The sequence below is a fragment of the Ursus maritimus genome, unplaced genomic scaffold (genome assembly GCF_017311325.1).
Source record: "Ursus maritimus isolate PB19 unplaced genomic scaffold, ASM1731132v1 scaffold_12, whole genome shotgun sequence".
In the NCBI taxonomy this organism is placed as follows: domain Eukaryota; kingdom Metazoa; phylum Chordata; class Mammalia; order Carnivora; family Ursidae; genus Ursus; species Ursus maritimus.
Genome location: NW_024423564.1, coordinates 31,491,936 through 31,514,703, shown reverse-complemented (window position 1 = coordinate 31,514,703; position 22,768 = coordinate 31,491,936). Strand labels below are relative to the sequence as shown.

The 22,768-nt window shown below is 36.9% G+C and overlaps 1 long non-coding RNA gene across 1 annotated transcript; it reads right to left on the bottom strand.

The window, feature by feature from the left end:
• Positions 1-15,286: 15,286 nt before the first annotated feature.
• On the bottom strand, positions 15,287-20,056 carry LOC103662929. Its single transcript, XR_568596.2, has 3 exons — positions 19,905-20,056; positions 18,814-19,096; positions 15,287-15,707 (listed from the first exon to the last, which is right to left on the bottom strand). It is a non-coding gene; the product is annotated as an uncharacterized LOC103662929 (long non-coding RNA).
• Positions 20,057-22,768: the final 2,712 nt, after the last annotated feature.

The following is a 22,768-nucleotide window of genomic DNA, read 5'->3' as shown; positions in this document are numbered from 1 at the left end:
TTAGCCTCTAGAATCCCTAATTTATGGAATTGATCCTTTATCCAAACTCTTTCAATTTACTATGATTAGGAAATCCTTGCTCCATGACCATTATTTTTAATGTTGGTAAAGATGTTTCTCATCATGAAAAAAGAAATGTAGAACAAAGCCTATACCAGGCATAGGGTTTTAAGAACAGCCTAAGCAAGCCAGACCATTACAGATCACATGTAGATCTCAAGTTGAACGCCATCACAGTATATTAGGAAATATTAGCACATATTTAAGAGCCTACTTAAAGTATATTATCAAGGTATGGGTTGAGTGTCACCAGAGGTCAAAAACTAGTAGTTTCTGAGTCAAATACTTGTAGGAGATGTTTTCCTGGCCATCTTCTTTTTTAAACTGAAATTTTAATCCTTCGGACAGTGTGTCTACCACTTCTTATTATCTTACTTTTAGCAACTTCAAGCCTTTGCATTACCTGCCTGACCTCTGTATTATATCTCGCTTAAGGAATTATTTTACTTCTCTATTAACATGCTATTTCATCTGTTCTTGGATGTACTTGATGTATTTTTTCTTTACCCAACACGTCTAGGATATGTACTCACAGCTACAACCCAGTAAAGGACCCATGAGATATAGACTTCATTAATTTGGGACCTCAACGGTGCTACAGCACTACTAAAAAGACATTTTAAAAACATCTGCATATTAGCAATAGAAACCTATCAGAAACCTGTGTGTCTTCATTAGAACTCTAGGTGGAACACACATGAATGAGCACACATGCATGAACGCGTGTGCGCGCGCGCGCACACACACACACACTGATAGTTTCTCCTAAGAATTGGTTCCATCGATCTGCTATCATTCAGGTCACAATTTCAAATATATACTATCCATTCATCCAGAGAAACTTGAAGTGGAAATATTATATTTCAGTAGTATCAACTTAATCGCATCCAAGAGTACCCACCAGGAGCAAGTACCAGTATTTTCTGGAGGAAAGCACCCCAATGTTAGGCCCTCAAGATGTCCACAGAAGAAGTTCAACAAAATATGACCCCAAAATTTAAAAAAAATTACTAAACACATGAAAAAATACTCAACTATTTAGGACGGTAAGCAGAAACAAGCCACAAGTTTAAACCCCTAGGCTTTTAGAGTTCTGAACGTATTAATTATAGAATGTAGAATAACAACGAGATGTTTAAAAGGGAGAAAAAAAAATCAAGATATGTGAACAATGAACAAATTATTACCAAAAATGACCAGCCAGATATGAAAGCTAAATAAAATATTTTTAAATAATACACACACATACACACACACATTGAATTTTTCAAAATTAGTGGAAAGGAATTCTGACACTGGTAAGCTAGATAGTTCAGATCATTTCTCCAGCTTAAAACAACTAATAAATGTGGACATCATGTTGTCATATGTTTGAATTCATAGGAAATACAACAAGAAAGTAATGAATTATGAAGTAAAAATTCAGAAGAAGATAAACACACAGAGTAATCAATCTACACTTGAGTCTAGTTTCCCTTATGGCTGCCTGTATTTCCAGAACAAAGAGTTGACAGAGAAGCTGAGCAGAGACCTTAACAGACACATAAGGCTAGATGGAAAGAAATTCAAGCCCAGAACCTGCCAAGTGGGGAAGGACTGGCAAATCTCTGACGCTTGGGAATAAGGCTGAACAAAAGAGAAACTAGTCTCAAATGACTTAAAGCCCTATTTGAATTAAAGTAAACTTTGATGACAAATGTCCTTAGCCACCTGTCAAAAATAAACAAATTTTCTCTGGTGGAAAATAACATCACCCTAAACCTCAAGTTATCTCTATATTTTTTTTTGATATGCAGAGATTAGGATTTAGCAATGAAAACAAAAAGATAACTAAGCATATAATTAAGCAAGATAATGTAACCAAAATTAAGAGAAATAATAGAACATAGAAGCAGATCCACAGAATCTGAATAATGGAGTTATCACCTAGCAACTTAAAAATAACTATGCTTATTATGTTCATATAAATAAAAAGAGAAACAATTTTTGCATAGAATGTAAACTATAGAAATGGAAATTTCAGAAATGAAAAGTATAATTGTATTAAGAATTTCATGGCTAGAATTAACTGCAGAATAGACCGAATTAAAGGACTACTAGTGATTTAGTATACACAAATATATCCAAGATATATTAGGAAATATATCAATGTCAATAGAAATATCAATGTCAATAAACAAAAATACATTAATAGAAAGCATCCAGGATAAAGCACAGAGAGGAAAAGGTATAGGGTGAAAAAAAGAAAAGAGTATATGAGATATGGTCAATGCAGTTAAGTAGTTTAATCTATGTGTAATTAAAGTCCTAGAAGAGTTTATGGAAAGAAGCTGAAATGTTATTTGAGAAGATAATAACTGAGAATGTTTTAAAACTGTTGCCATTAAGCCATATTTTCAAAAAGTACTACAAATGTCAAGTGAGATAAAAAATACCATATCCAAGCACACCACAGATCCTATAAGCAGCCGGAGAAAAATGATACTCACCTTCAAATGAGCATCAATGAGACTAACAGCTGCCTCCTCACTCCCTGCCCTCCCCCAACCGCGCGTGCACGCTGCGCACAACACCTCAAAGCCCGAAGGCAATGGGAGGATTTTTCAAAATGCTAAAATACCTGCTACCATAAAATTTTATACCCAATGTAAAGAATCCTCAAAAATGAAAACTAAATAAAGACATTTTCAGAAAATAAAAAATTCAGGCCTGAACTAAATAAAATACAAAAAGGTATTCTTTAGGAAGAAAAAGAAGATTCCATAAGTCATTGAGAAAATATTTCTAAATGCCTAAGTTGAGAAATACACCAAATTCATAAAATAGCTGATCATAGTTTAAATAGCAGTTTTCCTCAAAATTAATCTTAGAGACAATAAAATTCCACTCAAATTCCAAAGAAAGTATTTGAAAAATTTAACGTTTCTAAAATGCATATGGACAAAGCGCTAGGAATAGCCAAAACATTCCCAAAGGGGTGGTGGCAGAGTCAAGGTAAGTGTTACATTCCTACCAGAAATCAAAGTTTATTATTAAGCTGTATTAATTAATCCAATTATGTATTTTGACAAATATACAAAAATCAATCAAAAACTATAATAAAAGGAGTATGCCCGGCGGTCCCGCAGATCTGTGTTTTGCTTCAACAGTGCTCGGACAGAAGGGCCCCAGGACCCCGTCTTCCAGCCTCCCACCACCTGCACCTCCCACCACCGTGCAACCTCTTTTCCAGTCCCAACCTTGCGAACCATCTTCTCGGCCACCCTCCGGCCCCGGGACCAGCCAACACGGTGTTTTGCGCTGAGCTCCTGAGAGTAGATCAGCTACGAGCCCCCAGTGGTCAGAACGACTCCCCCCCAGGTGGAGGCCACCCTGCCGGGGCTCCCGCACCCACCTCTCTCCGGGCTTCTCTTTCCACCGCCAGGTCGAGGCTCCGCGGGGCGGCCCGCTTCTCCAACGCCGGCGGAGGCGAAGCCTGTCGACTTTTCTGGAAGATGCAAAACCAGCGCGGCGGCCGGCCTCTTCCCGGACGTGCAGAAGCAGAAGCCGTCTCAAGTCCAGCGGCATCGAGCCCCGGACGCCACGCAAGCCGCCAGCCGCCTGGAGCGGACCCTGAACCCGGGCCTTTATCTGCCCGCCCGGGTTCCGCCCGCGCAGGCGCCCATCTCCCCGGCTTCCGGCAGAACGGCGCCTGGGTGCGCAGGTGAAGCTCATCCAGAAGATGGCGACCACCTGGCTCACGTGGCAGGGCGTGGGCCGGGCGGGCCTCTCTTCCAAACGCCCATCCTCCAGCACGGTGAGGAGCCTCCAGAACCCAGCAGGCTTTGAGGGGCCCCTCTGGCACCCTCCTGGTGTCAGGGCCTCTGGCTGAGGGTGTCCCTGCAGCCGCTAGGCAGCTTGTTGACCACCCTGGAGCCCCCCAAGCCTGGACCCAGTGGAAACAGTAAACCTTTTTGCCACATATATAGAGAGTCCAGAAACAGGACCACATATACTCACATGTGACAATGACACTGCAGACAATTGAGGGAAGAAAAAAACTAGTCAATAAATTGTATTAGGAAAATTGATAATCCATTTGGAAAAAATAAAATTGGATCTCTACATTATGCAAAAGATATTCTAGATGGATTAAATACATATATGGGAAAAGCAAATCTCAAAATTTTAGAAGAAATAGAAGAGAGTATCTTTAAAACCACTGGTAGAGAAGGATTTCTTAAACAAGAGCTCAGAATCTACTAACCATATAGGGCAAAACTGATAAATTTGACAATGCTGGTATTAAGAAATGGTTAGTAGAACATTTCCTCAGCAGAACATACTGACTATAGGCTGATTTTCAGAAGCTAGTGACCTGTCTTTACTCATTCCATATTTAAGCTGTATTTACCGAAACTATTTCAGTATGTTTCCTCATTTGCTTTTTTTCAATTGTGTATCTTATATTATCATGTTTTATGTTGCCCACTTTTTTAGTCAAACTATTATGTACCAGTGTTAATTTTCTTGCATTAAACAAGGATTTTACTCTAGATAGGCATGATTTAAATGACTTGGTAGAGGGGTCTGTGGGTGGCTCAGTCCTTAAGCATCTGCTTTCAGCTCAGGGCCTAATCCCAGAGTCCTGGGATCAAACCCCCATGGGGCTCCCTGCTCTGCTGGGAGCCTGCTTCTTCCTCTCCCACTCCCCCTGCTTGTGTTCCTTCTCTTGCTGGCTGTCTCTCTCTCTGTCAATTAAATAAATAAAATCTTTAAAAAATATATAAAAAATAAAAAAAGATAAATGACTTGGTGGAACACTCAATCTTTAAAAAAAAAAAAAAGTTGACTATTTACCTAATAAATTGTAAGCATATATCCCTTACCTCCCCCAAAAAATAATTAGCAAAATATTTCATTAAAAAGGTTAAAACAAACAAACAACCCTAAACTTAGAGAAGGCATTGGTAACACATGTAACCAAAAAAGTTTACTCTCCGTGATAAATTTGAAAATTCAGCAAATCAATAAAGGACAAATAACCCATAAGAAATGAGCAAAAGACACAAATGGATAGATATTTCACAATAAAGAACACACAAATGGTGACTAAATATTTTAAAAGATTCACAATTGCATTAGCAACCAATGAAAGGCAAATTAAGGCTTCAATGTGATGTAATTTTATCTCCATTAGGCCAGCAAAAATTAAAAAGCCTGACAGTATTGAGTAATATGAAGTAAGCAACAGTAGTGTATGGAATTTTTTAAAAACTTGAACTCACTGGTATAGATTCTGCTGGTTTTGAAAAAATATATAATGTATTTTAATAAAATGACCAGCCCCGGAGGTTGCCAATTTATTATTTATTGTCATTGTAGTGACTGCACCAAATCCCTGGGATTCTTTGATGGTCTTCCAGCAGATGCTATTCTGAAAGATTCAGTGCTAATGCAGTAATTTAAAATAATTCTGTGTGCCAAGTAATAAGTTATCAGAACTATGTCATCTGAACTTCAATTTTATTCAGCCAATGGTAAACAAATTCACTTGAATTTTTTCCTTGGATTTACGGAAACAACTGTTTGAGCCACATAGGGTAATTAAGAACACTTATTTAATTTTATCTGTTAAATGATATTTAATAATTTAAAGCTTCTTTGTAGGCAACAAAAATAAGTTACAAATTTAAAAAAGTATTGTTCCTATAATAACCATAAAATTATCAGCTAAGTTCAAAGAATGAGACTCAGAAGAGCTTGATGTTTAAGGCAATGTTAACGAATGAATCACATCAACTGCCTGGCTCCTTGGATTCACCATCTGGAAATACAGTATCAAGGCCACCAGAAAAAAACCCACTTCAAGTGTTTTAAAAAATGGTAGACTTGGTGATTCTGCATATTGGTGGCCTTAGTTTTTTCATCTGCTAAGTAAAGATATCACTGCATTGCTTTCCCATGGTTATTATGAAGACAAATTAATAACTTGACAAATATAAAGTGCCCTGTGCATGCTAAGCATCAGTATTTGGGGAATCAAATGCCTTAACTGAAAGCCTAACAACGAGGTGGTTTTTTCATTTGTTCCACACTAGGCAATATGACAATTAACTATTCAAAAAGGATGCATAGAACGCATTACTGGTTCCCTTTTCACTTTGGGACTAAAATGAAGTAAAGGATTCCATTCTTGGCATAAATCAATTCAAAACAACTTCCAAGATATCTACCAAAATTTGCCTAATGTTCTTGGGAAAATATACATTCTTTGTAATACAGTAGAAAGAATATTCAATAATCTTTCCTCTACTTCCCTTCCCACAATTCTATTATTAATCTATTAATCTAATCAATATTTTGTTCAACTTCCTCTACTAAGAGAAAAAACAAAATATGACTGTGTTTGGATTTGGCATGGGAAGAAAATACCCTAAAATCAAGATGTCCTATATTTATGAGGGTTCTTCCACCTCTTATTCCTAATAACAGATATTCCTTAAATGTGTACTGGTTTTTCTGTGAGGTCTTCCCTGTTAATCCAGGCTTCATCTCCGTGCCACATAATTTATCACTTAATTATTGGTTGTCGTGTGATCAAAAACCTTCATATTTTACTTACCTTTGCACTCTTGCTGCCTTTGCAGTTATTTAATTTGATTTAATTGAGGAAGGAGGAAAAAAAGAAGGCAGGAAGGCAGGCAGGAAAAAAGGAACAAAGAAAGGAAGGAACAAAGGAAGAAAGGAAGCAAGGAAAGAGGGAGGGAGGGAAGGGAAAGGGAGGAAGAAAGGAAGAAAACAGAGAAGAGGTAAAGTCTCATCTCTTCATCTAGATTATAAACTCTGAAAAGTCAGAAACCACCCCTTGTGCACTGTTGTTTTTTCTTTTCCCTGTAGTACTCATCTCAATACTGAATCCCACATAAGGACTAAGAACAAACCTTTAGAGACCACTGAGGCTAGAGTTGAGATCATCTATGGACTCATATAAGTGGATACAAGGGGATAATAAGAAAAAGTTGAATGAATTAAAGTATTACAGCAGGTTGTTAGAAGACGTGCAAACCTACAAGGCAGTGAAATAGCTCTCTAGGTATCCTGAAACAGTTTTGACAGAACTGAGAGCATACTGAATCAATCTGTAAGATACTCAGCTGCTGACACAGAGGAAAAGGAAAGGTTCCTCCTGCAGATTGATTAGCTAGTAGGTTCTATACCTGGTGAATGAGAAGAGGTATTAATGAGCCCAAAGTAGAAGGAAACCTCTTTCCTGGAGTTAAAGTTGGGGAGAAAGGTCAATGAAGGAAATGAGGTGAACCAGGAGGACCAATCAATTGCAGGTCACAGTGGATCAATTAGAGCCTCATCTGCAAGACTCCCAATCAGAAACTCAGAGTCAGCTCTATCTCCTCTTTTTCCCTCACTCCCCTATAGGTCCCAAGACCCATCAATTTTAATCCTGAAATCAGTCTTTTCCTCCCTATTCATACCTCCACTGCCTTCATTTAGGCCTCATTTCTTGCTTGAAAATTGTAATGGCCTTTTAACTAATCTCCATGCCTTTGGGCTCAGTCTCTCATTCTAACTGCTGCAAGAATTATCCTGTTGAAATCACAAACCTGCTCATGTCACAGTCCTAGACAAAGCCCTTTGATGGCTCTTAAATTACCTACTACATACACTTCTTGGCATGGCATTGGAAATCCTTCACGATCAGACTTCAACATATTCTTCCAACGTCACTCTCTACCATACTCGAACACACACTATACTTCAGTCACCTCAAGTGACTTCCTGAGCTCCTATACCTCTTGCCTTTGCTAGAGTTTTTCCCTCTGCCTGAAAATCCCTTCCTCCTCACTCTACTTGACCTACTTCTACTATCATTTAGGTCTAAGCTGAAATGGCAAGTTCTTTTCAAAGATTTTCCCACTTCCTCAACCTCTTTTCCAAACACAGATTATTTCTTCCATCTCTGTACTTCCATACTACTTTACCCACGCATCTTATTTTGTACCTATTGAATTGTCAGTGCCCAACGGTTCTCAATAAGTGCTGAATGAATGAATGAATGAATGATACATAAAACAGGTTCACTAGTGAGAAGTGCAATTTGACAATACAGGAAACGATGATATCGATCCTCTAAGCTAGTGAGTCCCTCTTACATGGAGTCCTATAAATGTCTCTAAAACAATGCAACATGTACAATCAGCATATATGTATATATTTATCAGAATACATATGTTTATAAGTGTTTATGATAATACATTTTGATAATTTTTCATTCATAATCTTTACCATTCTGAAACATTCAAATATGCAGAAAGCCTACCCTCACTTATTCATCCCAAAAATATTTGTACCAGGCACTGTTTTAGGCACTGGGATTATACTGAGGAATAAGACAACAGAGGTACTGTTGTTAAATTTTACATTGTAGTGGCAGTAGCAGTGACAGACAATAAATAAGGAAACAAATAATCTTAGATTTTAATAACATGCTCAGCACAAAAGGATAATGTGATAGAGTGGCTAGGTAAGGGTACGGTTAGGGAAGCACTTTCCAAAGAGTTGAAATTTGAATAGACGCTTAAATGGTGAGAAGGAGTCAGCCATGAAAAGACATGGCTAATGACCATTTCACACCGAGGGAACAGCAAGTGCAAAGTCTCTGAGGAGGCAATGACCTTGGATTTGAAGATAAGAACTTGACTGGTTGGTGCTCAGTAGAAAGGGAACAGGGAGGTTAGGGAATATACAGAGGCCATATAAAGGCAGGACTTTTTAAGTCACGAGGAGAATACTTAATTTCATTTTTAGTGAGAAGGGGCACCCGGGAGATTCCATTGTAGGTCATTAAATTTTTGACTAACCAAACTATAACAAATATCTCCTTAACATGTGGTGTATGTATAGGTGCCTGAATTATTTGCTCAACACAGCGGTTTTGAACCTCATCTGTATTGCTGCATGTGTCAATTATTAGTCTCTTTTTATTTCAGAGTAGGATGGTTAATTGTTTTAACCAATGAACATTTGCACATTTCTAGTTTGGAGCTAATAATAATAATAATAACCTACAATAAGCATTTGTATAAAAGTCTTTGAGTGTTTCCATTCTATCTAGATGTTTCTATTTCTACTGAATAAAAACCTAAGAGCTGAAATTCTGTGTTAAGTGAATATATTTTATAAGACATTAACAAACTGTATTCCAACGTAGTTGTACCGCTTTCTGTCCATCACCAGTATATGACAATTCTGATTATTCCATACTACTGCCATTCATATATGTAGAGGTACCCACTGTGGTATTAATTTACATTTACATTTCCTTAACAGCTAAGGATTTGGAACATTATTTCATTCATTTATTGGTGTTTTGTATGTATTCTTTTGTTTGAAGTATTCTCAAATGTTTTTCTCATTTTAAACTAGATTTAACTTAATATTGGGTTTTAAGAGGTTTTTTTAATGTATTCTGCATGTAAATCCTTTAGCAGCTGTATGTATTGCAAATACATTCTCCTAGTCAATACCTTGCCTTTTCATTTTCTTAATGGTGTCTTGTAAAGAGTAGATGTTTTTAGTTTTGATAAAGTCCAATTCATCACTTTTCTTTTTTTTTTAAAGATTTTATTTATTTATTTAACAGAGATAGCCAGCGAGAGAGGGAACACAAGCAAGGGGAGTAGGAGAGGAAGAAGCAGGCTCATAGTGGAGGAGCCTGATGTGGGGCTCGATCCCACAACGCCAGGATCACGCCCTGAGCCGAAGGCAGGCGCTTAACCACTGTGCCACCCAGGCGCCCCCATCACTTTTCTTTTAGTTTATGCTTTTAATATCCTATATAAGAAATCTTTTCTTATCTCAAGTTGGTGAATATTTCTCGTTTGTTTTCTTCTAGAAGATTCACAATTTTAGCTTTTATATTTAGGCTATGATTTCTTTCAAATTATTTTGTTATTTCTTTTCTTCTACCTAATTTGGATTTAACTTTCTTTTTCACTTCTAGCCTCTTAAGGTGACATTTTAGATCACTGTATTTGCACTTTTCTTCTTTTCTAATATGCTCATCTAAAGCTATCAATTTCCCCTGAAGCATGGTTTTAGCTACTATAAATTTCCTTCAAAGTACTGCTTTAGGTAAAAATTTGATACATTGCTTTTTCATAATCATTTAGTTTAAGATATTGTATAATTCCCTTTTTTTAAAAGGTTTATTTATTCATTTGAAAGAGAGAAAGCATGCACACGTGCCCACACACACAAGTGGGGGAGGGGCAGAGGGAGAGAATTTTCAAGCACACTCCCTGCTGAGTGTGGAGCCTGACACAGGGCTCCATCTCAGGACCCATGAGATCTTGACCTGAGAGGAAACCAAGAGTCAGACATTCAACTGACAGCCTCATAGGCGCCCTTAATTCCCTTTTAATTTCTTACGTGACCCACTGGTTAATTGGAAGTGTGTTGTTTAATTTCCAAATATATGGGGATTTTCTAGATCTCTCTGTTATTAATATCTAATATAATTCTATTGTGGTAAAAAAAAATACAGTTTGATTTAAATCCTTTTAAATATGTGAACACAGCCCCAGAACAGCAGTTGCAAAGAATTTGTATGGTATTGTTGTTGAGTACAACAGTCTACAAATGTCAATGAGGTCAGGTTAGTTTATATTGTTTTTCAGGATTTCTATATTACTGATTTTCTGTCTAGTTGTTCCATCAATTGCTGAAACAATGTTGAGACCACCAATTATTATTGTGGATTTTTTCTATTTTCACCTTTCAGTTCTATCAAGTTTTCTCCATGTATTTTGTAACTGTTATTAAATGCATATACATATAAGATTATTTACTTAACCAACGGACCCTTTTACTATTTCTCTAAAGCTCTTTCAATATTTCTTATCCTGACATCTACATTGTCTGATATGAATAAAGCCACTCCAGATTTGTTATGCTATTTTCGTGGTGTAACTTTTCTATTACATTACTCTAACTTACTTGTGCATTTCTTATAAATGGGATTTAGCCATTCTTTGATTTTTTTATTCAATCTAATAATTTTTGCCTTCCAATAGATATGCTTAGACTATGTTTACTGTAATTTTGATATGGTCGGATTGAAGTCTACCATCTTGCTATTAGTTAACCCTTTTTCCTTTTTTCTTTGAATTCCTTCTTTCGGAAAGTGTGATTTGTCTTTTGAGTATTCCATTTTACCTCCTCTTTTAATTTATTAGGTAGACCTTTTCATTTTATTTTTCTTTTTAGTTGTTGCTCTAGGGTTTACAATATCATCAATTTATCACAATCTACTTTCAAATAATATTATAGTATTTCACAAATAATTTAAGAACCAGACAGCTGTATTTTTCCATTTCCTATGCCTCGTTCTTCCTATAATACATTTTACTTCTGTATTTTTTAAACTACTCAATGCAATGTCTATTAAAGAAAAATTTTAAGTGGAAAAAAAAACCTTTATATTTATCTGTATATTTACTATCCAGAAATCTTCATTCTTTTATGTAAATTTGAATTTCTATCTTGTATTATTTTTTCATCAGCCTGAAAATTTTCCTTTAACATTTCTTGTAAATATATATTCTAGCAATAAATTATTTCTTTTTGACTGTTTCAAAATACTTTTACTTAGTCTTTATTTTTAAAAGATATTTTTGCTTGATATAGAAGTCTATGATGCCCATTGTTTTTGTTTGCTTTGTTTCATTTTGTTCTGTGTTTTTGATGGTGTTGTTTCCTCCACTATCTTAAAGATGTCATTCTTTTAAAAAAAAAATAAAATAAAAAAGATGTCATTCTTTTGTCTTCTAGTTTGTGTTGTTTCTGGTTATTCATATTTTTTGCCTGTATAGGGCATGTTTTCTTTATTCATCTAGCTGCTCATAGGTTTTTCTTTATCACTGATTTTCAGCAAGTGTATTATGATGTGCCACGGTGGAAATTTCTTTGTATTTACTTTGCTTGGATTCTGTTAGGCTTTTGGATCTGTGTGTTCATATTTTTTGCCAAATCTGGTAAATTTCAGCCATTTTTTAAAATAGTATTTCTGCTCCACTCTCCACCTTTTCTGGGATGCCAATTAAATATACGTAAAATTACTTGACATTGCCCACAGGCCTGAAAGGTTCTGTTAATTTTTTTTTCCAGTCTCCAAATTCACTGATGTTTTCTTCTTAAATGGTTAATTTGCTCTTAAATCCATTGAGTGAATTATCCATTCTAGATATTGTATTTTTTTTTACCTCTAGAAGAGTCTTTTTTCTTGTTATGCTTTCCATTTCTCTACTTATTCATGTTCTTGTTTCCTTTAAATTCTTGACATAGTTATTATCAGCAATTTAATTTCCTTACCTGTTAATTCCATCCACTCTCTCATTTCTGGATCTATTTTTACTGTTATGGTTTACAGTATCCTGCTTTTTCCTGTCATGTATTTTTGGGTGGAAGTTGAACATTGTGAACATTATTGGTGTTCAGTGTCCAGGTTTTGTTGTTTGCCTTTAAAAAATGTTAGTCTTAGACCTGGTAAGCAGCTAAATTACTTGTAGATCAACTTAGTTCTTTGGAGGCTTATTGTTTTGTTGTTGTTGTTTTTAGAGCACGTGTAGAGTAGTCTTTACTCAAGGGTTAATTTGCTCTTACTCTTAAGGCTTGGGGTTTCTGGGATCTTGTATCAATCTTTATCACACACATGAGTATGCCATGAGGTTTCTCTACACTGGCTGGTTGGATATCAAATGGCCCAAACCTGTTGAGCCCTGGAAGTTTTTCTGTTTATAATTCCTTGATAGTTTTTCTTTCCCAGTAACTGTCCTTTGCCAAGGCTTGTGGAAGTCTTGCCCTGTACACCTGCAACTTACTATTCCGCTAAAAACTCAAGGATACTCCACATAGGTGTGTGAAGCTCTTTCTCTGTCTTCAGTTATCTGAATGTCTTCAGTAATCTTCAGTACTCTGTCCTACAAATTTTGGTTGCTTCAGCTTCCCCAAACTCTAATTTCTGTCTCAGCTCAGTAAGATCACTGGGTTCTGCTTGGTTTCCCCTCCCTTTGCTGTGGTGTGGTAAATATTTCTAGGGAGAAAGCATGGTTATCACAGGTCTTGCCTTGTTTGTTTTCTACCTTTCATAGACCATGTGTGCTGCTTGTTGTCTAACATTTGAAAAAAGTTGTTTCACACATGAGCCCACTTTTCTAGTTGTTTACTCATTGTTTATGGCAGGAAATCTAGTCTAGTACCAGTTGCTCCATCATGGCCTGAAGCAGAAGTTCATCCATGGATAAAGATAATAAATATAGCTCTAAAATTACATCTCACAACATAAAAGTAATTCTCAATCCCCACAACTAATAATGCTACGTCAGTAAGGGTAGCCTGGGCCTAAAATAAGCTGTGTGTTAGGTTATGAGTAATTTCTGGCACACCTGCTGCATTTTACTTTACTCCCCCGTATTCAAGATATCAGAAGACCAGTGAGGAAGAATAGTGTTATGGAATGAATAAACATGAATCTAGTTTTTCACTCTACCTGTAACATAACTCACAATTAATTGCAAAACATCAGGGTGTCCAAATACTAGTGTTAAGAACTACTATTAATTTAAAGGTAAAAACCCAGCTCTAACACTTAGAATATATAACTCTTAAAATCTGGCTTCCAGCAATGTCTTCGGCCTCATTTTTCTCTAGTCTATCTTACCTATGCCACGTTCCCACCTCAATGAATTTCACATCATTCCCCAGAATGCGTCATACCTGATCAACTCAACACCTTTACACATATTGCTTCCTCTCTCTGAAATACCTAATTTTTGTTCTGCAAGTCAATCCTTATCCTGCTTTCAAGACCCCCAACCTTGAATTAATAATTAATCTAGTGTTAAAACATTCATTGAGTGCTTTCTATGTGTCAGGTACTCTTAGAACTCTTCACATGTATTAACCCATTTAAAACTTACAGTAACAAGTTAGCGTACCAACATTAAAGATAAGGAAATTAAACTTTAGAGAATTTAAATACTTGTTCAAGCTTATAAAGGTAGTAAGGAGGAATTGCCAATATAAATCCAGATCTGTATGACCCCAGAACACATGCTTGTAACCAGAACTTAAGAACCTGTCATTCTTAAATTTTTGTTACATGTTAGAATTACCGGGGGAATTTTCAAAAAATCCCCATACCAGTTAAATCAGAATTTCTGGGAATGTCACTCAGACATTAGCCTCTTTTAAAATCCTGCCAGTAATACCAATATGGAGCCGAATTTGAGAATCCATACAGTGCCCTATACTTTTCCTGCAAATGAATTTGGTATTGGTAAATGAAGTCCCAAGGATGTAGCCAAAACCAAGTTTATTATACTGGGATTTAGCATTTATCAAATGATTACTGCTTATATCACGTGGAGGGATGTGGGGGAGGTAGAAATCAATGGCTCAAAGCAGTCACAAACCCAAGCACCAGGCAACTGTTGAGTAATTGAATATCAAAAGTCTACCATTAAAGCAATAATAAAATATGCCCAGCTTGTTATTGTAGTTGGCTGATTCTATCTAAGTTACTGTTCCCTAGGCATTGCAGGATACCATAAAGTAAATAAGAGACACTACAAAATTGCTTTGTAAGTATAAGTACAGAATATAATAGTGCTATATTATTAAGTACAAGCATTGAGCACTGCACAGTATTAATAACCTTTGAGGGAAAGGGTGAAATCCGGGCTCATGCTCATGTCAGAGAAATCTACATTCACCCATCCATAATTATTGAGGAACATAGCATTTATATATCAGATGAGAATATGATTCTTTTAGAGCTAGTGTCCTAGCTGCCTCCAAGAATAGCCTATGCCCAGTGATTCAGTAGAACTCAACACACACCCACACACACCCACCTCCCCCGCCATACACACATTATGTTTCTAGTGACTTACTTAGAATAGAATTCTTCCAGACCCAGTAGGAAATCAGATTCAGGATTAAAAATAATGAAATTTGATTAACCCCCTAAATTTATTTGTATATTTACAAATACAAATGTGTCTAAACTCTGCTTCTGTTTATCCCATTATCAAATTCTGAGATACATATGTTATTTAGTATTACCAGTGTTCAACCAAGATGACACTTTTTAATATCACAGGTAATAAGACATTTTTCCTATAGAGAGTAAAATTGTTTTTGAGAAACTTAAGCATTTCTTGACTGCTATTTTGTTTTGTGAAAAAAATATACACTAAAGTTCAATAGTAAAATTGAATGTTTTAAATTTATGCACTTCATCAATATGCATCTAACATTCCCATTTTCCAGTTGGGGAATATATCTGTCAGATCAATGCAGAATACATTGCAGTGACAAACAATCCCCAAAGTAATGGGGATTGTAAAGTAAAACAACAGTGGGTTACTTCTCAAACACACAACATCCATTGCTGATCAGCATTGCAGACTTTATCTTCCACACAGACTTGAGCTGATGGAGGGACTCTTTAAAGGTGCTGGCACCCAAACCAAAAGGAAAGACAGTGTAGTTGACTACTTCTTGACTCTTTAAGCTTCCACCCAGAAGTCACTTCTGTTTTCATGTCTTTGGAAAAGGAATCAAGAAAATTCCAACCCACCATGTGTCTAAAAAGAGAACCAGAAGAATTTGGTAAACAAATAACTACTGCAATCTGCCCTTCTGATTTTCAAACATTTTATTCATTCTTATTCTTGTATATGAAACATATTCGTATCTACCCAGGAGAAACAACTCAAAAATTTTATATAATTACAGCATCAAACTCAAAACCCAGGATCTTGGAATAATGCACAGTGGTCTCCTTATCATTTATCACCACTTCATCCAGGAAAGAGAAAGCAAAGGACACAAAGATCTCTTATCTACTCAAGTCTGAAATCCTGGGTGGATGTTTTGAGGGTCCTTATCCTGGAGGTAGGAAATACTCTTCAATGAGGCCTTGATTGCTTCCTTTTTCACTGTGGTCCTTGAGTTTCTCTTCTAGAAGTTTATTCCTCTCCATTATACTCTTTGGCCACATATAAAATGGACATCAGGGACTATCCCCTCCTCTGGAGCTGTGCAGCTTTTCAACTCACTTGTTGACCTCAGACAATGGTAACTCCAAGAGTCATTTTAAATCTGGAGGGTTTTTGTGGGTTTGTCATTCTTTGGAGTATAAGATCCTTAAAAACTTAGTAGGCCTCTTACCAATTTTATTACAGTAATTTTCATATACCAGTAATTATAGCTCTTTTCTAGACAGAATTCTCAGATTTGCTATATTCTTTTACTTTATGGCCACCCCCACCTTTCTTTTTCATCTTATTTGCTGGTACTTTGGGAATATCAGGTTTCTCCAGGAGATCCACAACTTCAATATTTTTTCTCTTAGCCCTTTTTGTCCAATTGAAGTATTTGCTGACTGAAACTTGATCCATCCAGAGGTTTTAACAATAGGTGTCCCTTGCAACAATTATAAGAATTTCTCATTTTTATGCTTTGCTGTGGACTCTCTATTCCTTTTTATTTCAGCTTGCAAATATACAAAATCTTTTAATAGAATATATTAGTCTTTCTTGTAATGCCTAGTCAAACACACCCCATGCAGACAATCCATGCTAGCCAGTCCCACATATTTTAGGTTATCTGTTAGAGCAGTACCCCAAATTCTAGGTACCAATTCTTATGTCAGTCAGGGTAGACTAGCTTATGCTAAAGTGAAAAACAACTCCAGATCTTGATGGATGAAAAAAAGGGTAGGGCGGTTAAGGGAGCTTTTGCTTGTTCATGCTGCACAACCATTGCAGACTGTCAAGGATAATAGCTCATTGCTATCTTTGAGGGTCCCAACCGCTATTTGAAAAGTTGCTGGTCACCACTCCAGGCTTCAAGAGAGAACATGCTGAATCACACACTGGCTCTTAAAGCATCCACCCGAAGTGACATGCATCACCCAAGCCAAGGCAAGCCGTACCTAACTCCAAGAGGGTTGGAAATGCAATGCCACCATATGCCAGAAGAACTAGATACGCTCGATGAACAACACTGAATATCACAGAGGAATACTTAAAGAAAAAGATTTCTTGACTTAGCAAGTGATAAAATAACTCCGCAAATCAAAGGAAGAAATTTCCTTCCCATTGTCAATTTGCACTTAGCGAGTTCCTAGATTATAGACACTATACAATACTAACAAAATGCGAAGAAACTCTTCTAACAGCTTCCACTCAAAAGAAAAGCATCAAAGCACTAATATATTTTAGCAAAAATAGTCTTTTCATTCCCACATCTTTCATTTACCAGAGAACAGAACTTAATCTGGAAAAGTTTCTTGGAGAAAGTGATTTGGAGCTTAGATTTTTTTTTTTTTTATTGCTTCTGAATGTTCTATCTCAGCAGGCTAGATGGCCTCCTGAGATAATGTGGGCTGCACACATGCACACACACACACACACACACACACACACATACACACACCTGGGATGGGCTTAGCACAGAAATTAGTGCTTTACTTAGGTATAACCTTGGGCGAGTCACTTGTTATTACTTGCTAAGCCTTCTTAGTCATAAACGTTTGACACCCACGTACACTTCAGGGATGTTGGAAGGGTTAGTGAGGGAATGTTGAGAAGTGCCTTGAACCATTAAATACCAAGGTGCTAGAGCTGATTTAAGAGATCATCTTTTTGAATAAGACTCAATAAACTCATTGCTTGTTCCTCTACTAAAAAAATATTAACAGGAGCTACAAAATGCCACCATTTAGCAGAATTAGCAGACTTTTCTTTAACATACCTCACCTGCATAATCAGTACAATTATGTCCCATTATCCTGCCTTTCCTCAAGCTGTTCAGTACCTAAAAGCTCTTCAAGCTTTACTATTCAAAAGCTGAATATGGGCCATCAATTTCTCCTTCTGTGCTGCTTCCAGTTACCTCAGTCTGAAGAGATCTTCAAAGAAATAGTTATTCACCTGGCACTCACTCCCATCAATAACTCATTACTGCCACAGTCCACAAAAGCCAACTGGACTGTGTTTATAAGACTCAAAGGTGGAGCAGAGAAGGAGGGTGTGCCACAAAACTTCATAAGCAGTGCCAATGCCCATCTGGCTTGACCTTAACTTTTCATGTCTCAGTTCAATTGCCCACTCACTATACTCTCCTTGGCCTCCTTTTAATGCCTCATTCCATTATACTAGTCTTAGTGTCTGGAGTAACTGTCTAATTAAGAACTTATTCATCAATTATACACCACTGTATTCACAAATGTGATTCTTTTTTCATTTAAAAGTAATTTTTTCTCAAGCTGTTAAGATTAAATTAGAGAAAATTGTATAGTTTTGTGTGATTACTCAAGCCCCAAGCCTACCAATACCAAGAATAATATAAATCCTTAACATATGACTCGGTATGTGGTTAACCAAATATTTGTCATCATATTGATGCAAAATATCTAATAATGCATTATAAATTCATAAAGAATGAGAATATGACAAAACGTTTTTCACACCAAAATAAACAATATATTTTTTTCATTGAAAATATACTTCAAGGTCATGATGAAACTCAAGGTTATCTTTATGAAACTATCATTACACCATAGATAGAAGTGGCAGATTAATTTTCTTAGTGGCCCAAATTAATGGTTTTCCAGTATGAATACCTCTTGCTCTGCCATTTTATAAGCTCCTCCTACCTGACTCTGGCTGCAGTCATGTGACTTACCTTGGCCAGTTGGACAGGAACAAACTTGACACTAGCAGAGGCTTGAAAAAGTACTTGTACGTTTTTATTTCCTCTCTTGCTCTTCTGCTCTCACCATGTAAACATTCCCAGGCTAGCCCACTGGTGGATGAGACATGTGGCATAGAGCCAAATCAACCCAATTTTCCCAGCCAAACCCTCTAACATGTCAGAGAATGTAGATGCCTTGATGAGCAGCTACTGGCCATAGGTAGCCTCATCAATCCCAGTTCCGATCGGGAGAGCCATGAGTCAGCCTGCAGACCTATGAGTAAAAATAAATATTTACAGTAGTACGCCATTCAGGTTTTGAGGCTGTTTGTTACATAGCATTTTTGTTGCCATAGATAACTGATACACAAAAGCATTATTAAATAGGTATTTCAGCTTAAGAGAAGGCCAAACAATAGAGTTCACAATGCCCAAAATTAGCCTTGAAATTGTCAATACAAAATTCTCTTGTGGAGTTTACATAGTAACATATTATGAATTCTCTGAGGAAAAAATATTAATTAATTTAGAATGTTTTTTAAATGTCATTTTACTATATTGAGCAAGCAAACAATGCTTCTGAAAGTCATTCCATTTCTCTCTTTTTTTCTATGAAACAAATAGGCATGCAAAGCTAAGAGGACAGTTTGAAGGAATAGGAAGAACTTTAAAGTGAAGTTGTTCAAAGCTGAGCAGTGAGGGCAGCTATAAACCAACTATAGTTCCCCTGGGAACTCAACACCCTAGATCTAGCTAGAAACGAGAATGGCTTTTTCTAGGGGCCCCAGAAAACTTCTCTGACAACCTCTCTGAGACTGAAGGGTGTGTATACTCCCTCATCTTAGAAACAGTTGGTTATGCTCTCCTCTGCACTGGGGCTCCCTAAACAACAAAATTCTACTCAGTGCTCAGGATCTTTGCCCTTCAGAAGCTTTGAAATGGAACATTCTAATACCAAGTCACCAAACCGTTAGCGGTTTATCCAGAGAGCACAGGACACCACACAAGTCTAGCATCCTGCCAAACCACATCAAAGACTTGAATTTGATAGTTAGCAACATTTCTTGGACTTTGAACTGTACCTGCCTCCAAATTTGAGTTGCCATCTTGGAAAAGTCGGTGTCTCGGATGTCCTCTCAGTCAGGAGCTGCAATGTGTTGGGGGGCATTTCTTTTAAAATAAGATGAATGAGGGGCACCTGAGTGGCTCAGTCAGTTAAGCGTCCAACTCTTGATGTCGGCTCAGGTCTCGATCTCAGGGTCGTGAGTTCAAGCCCCATGTTGGACTCCGCACTGGGCATGGAGCCTACTTAAAAAATTAAAATAAAATAAAATAAAATAAGATGAATGATGTGATTGCTTGGTCATGCTCACCCACTTGATAACAAAACCTTCATTCAAGATCTTCAAAACTCCCCCTCCTCGTGGCTCCGATGATCTTACAGTTAAGTCTCTTCTCCTCTGAACAATTCACAGATACCGGCTTACTTATCCCTGTGACGAAGTCCGTGTTATGTCTTTATGTTAAAATGTAAAGAAAGAAAACCAGAAATATAAAGCATTTTACCCCGAAACAAAATAAAAGCAACACTCAGACAGGAATTTGGACCTTCTGACTGGCAGCCCAATGCTTTTGCAATGGACACTGGATGTTCACCGCTGAGAAAACGATGCAATAAACAATACATGCCACTGTCAAGTGGGAAGAAAGTGTTGTTTCTGGACTAGAGATGCCTACCTAATAAATGCTTAATTGTAATGAGTCCCCACGTAGTCATCTCTGCAATCTTTTTAATTTTTAAGAAAATATATATTCTATCCTGCTCCTCCCTCCTATCCCTGACTCTCCCCCTGTCTCCAGCTCTTTCTCCAATAGTATTTGGTGTTGGAGGAGATTATCAAGAGGATGTGACCTGTGAGCTGGACCTGGACAACCAGCGGCTCCCTCTGTCCTTAGCATGTGCATTCTTCCCACCATTCCCACAGTAGGAGCCTTATCAAGGACACAACCTTGGGAGAGTAATGTGTTATTGAGACCACCTGGACAGTACACATAACTAAACCCTGCTAAGGCCTCTATATAAACCTTTATGATTCTGTTAGGGGGTAGGAGATGACTCATCTTGAGGCCACCCAAGGCAAGCCTCCTGTGTAAATTCCCTTGTTTATTAAAACGGCCACCTACCCATCTGGAGTGGCTTGCCTCTTCCTTCCATCTCTCTCTTTGCCTTCTGGGGATGAGGCTACCTCATCTGGGGAATTCCCAAAGTTTTGAACCACTATCAGGAGTTCCAACTGGGATTCAGAACTTTACACAAGAAAACTCAATACTAACAATTTACTCAAATGAATTCATTCCCCATCACCTCACCACAAGCTTTGGAAAGAAAGACTCCACGGATCATGGAGAAACCGTGCCAGAAATTTATTCTAAAGATTAACTGCCTGAACTTCATTAACTGGATATCACAGATGGATTTTAGAGAAAGATGTGAATAACGAAGTATGAAAATTATAAATGTACAAATTCACCATGCCTTTCTTTCTGGGAAAAGTTAATGTCTATAATAATAATTAAAAATGAGGAAGAATGCTATTTAAAGAACTTTGCATGCATGCCCATAATGAACTCCTCATACATGTGTAAGGTACTACAATTATACGTTCTTACCCAAAAATGTTTTCATAAATGCTCATCTTAAAATTAAACTATTTGGTTATGATACTCCTTTAATATGTATTTTCTTTTGAGGAAAGATTTACAATATAGCCTGGAACTCCAACTTTTATCAATATAACACAAGGAAAATTTCCTGTAATGTGCTTATGGGGATTCTATTTTATTTTCTAAGAAACGTCATACCGCTTTAGCAGAAAATACAGGTGTTACTGTATTGCAAATTGTCTTTGTGGCTGATTTAACATTTAGGCAAGTTTTAATTCTCAGACACACCCAGCCTCATCAAGGGTTTGCATTCCAAACCTGCCACGTTTTGGAACATTCCCAAACCTATCACAATTTCACGAGTGATTTGTCCTACTGATAAGTTTTCCCTGGTTAGAATAATCCACAGTGGAGTAATTTGGGAACTAGTTGCTTGGACTAATTATTTGAAATACATTTTTGGCTTAATAGCAATAGGAACACTGGATCTTCTTAAAGGTTTCTATGACTAACATCTATTCAGAAATCATGCATTTGTATCCCCACCCTCACCCGTGGCACAACTGAAACACAGCCCAACCACTCCCGAAACCAGGCTTTCCAAAGACACAATATACATTTTGATTTTGTTTTGCAGAACATGTTCTCAATTTTCACTTTCAATAGGAATATTTTTAGAGATCATTGAAAGCAAAATGTCTTGAAAATGTCTTCAAAACTTATCTGAGTTTCTTTCCAAATGTCATGATTTTTGGAAAAGACCACACCAAGTGGTAAAGAGATGGACAAGACTGCAAACACTTCTAAAATCTCTTTGGAGATATTCCATGTACCACATTATATATGAACTGAGAAATGAAACATCTGTGACTAATACAAAATTGAGTCTGTCTTAAATTATAATTAACAGCAATGAGAAAATGTTGCCTGTTCACTTCTTCAGAGAATCAAGTCATCTTTTTACCATTAAAAAGCTTGAGCCAATGATTATTATTTGTGTAACTGCCCTGCCCAGTGCTTTTTCAAATTGCAACTCAAGACTCACAAAAGAATAAGAACAATGAGGACTCTTACCACAATTTAATAAAGCCTTCAAAAATTAGTTTTCAGAGGACTTTAAGCTTTCCATAATACTTAATCTGTAAGACCTCTTTTGGGCCCCATATCAAATATTTATACCATCTTTTTCTTTGCACCAAACACTAAGTTGAAAGAACTTAAACTTTTGGCTTTGGAAAATATATAGTACTAATTTTTCTCCTGACAAAATTTCCAAGAGAAT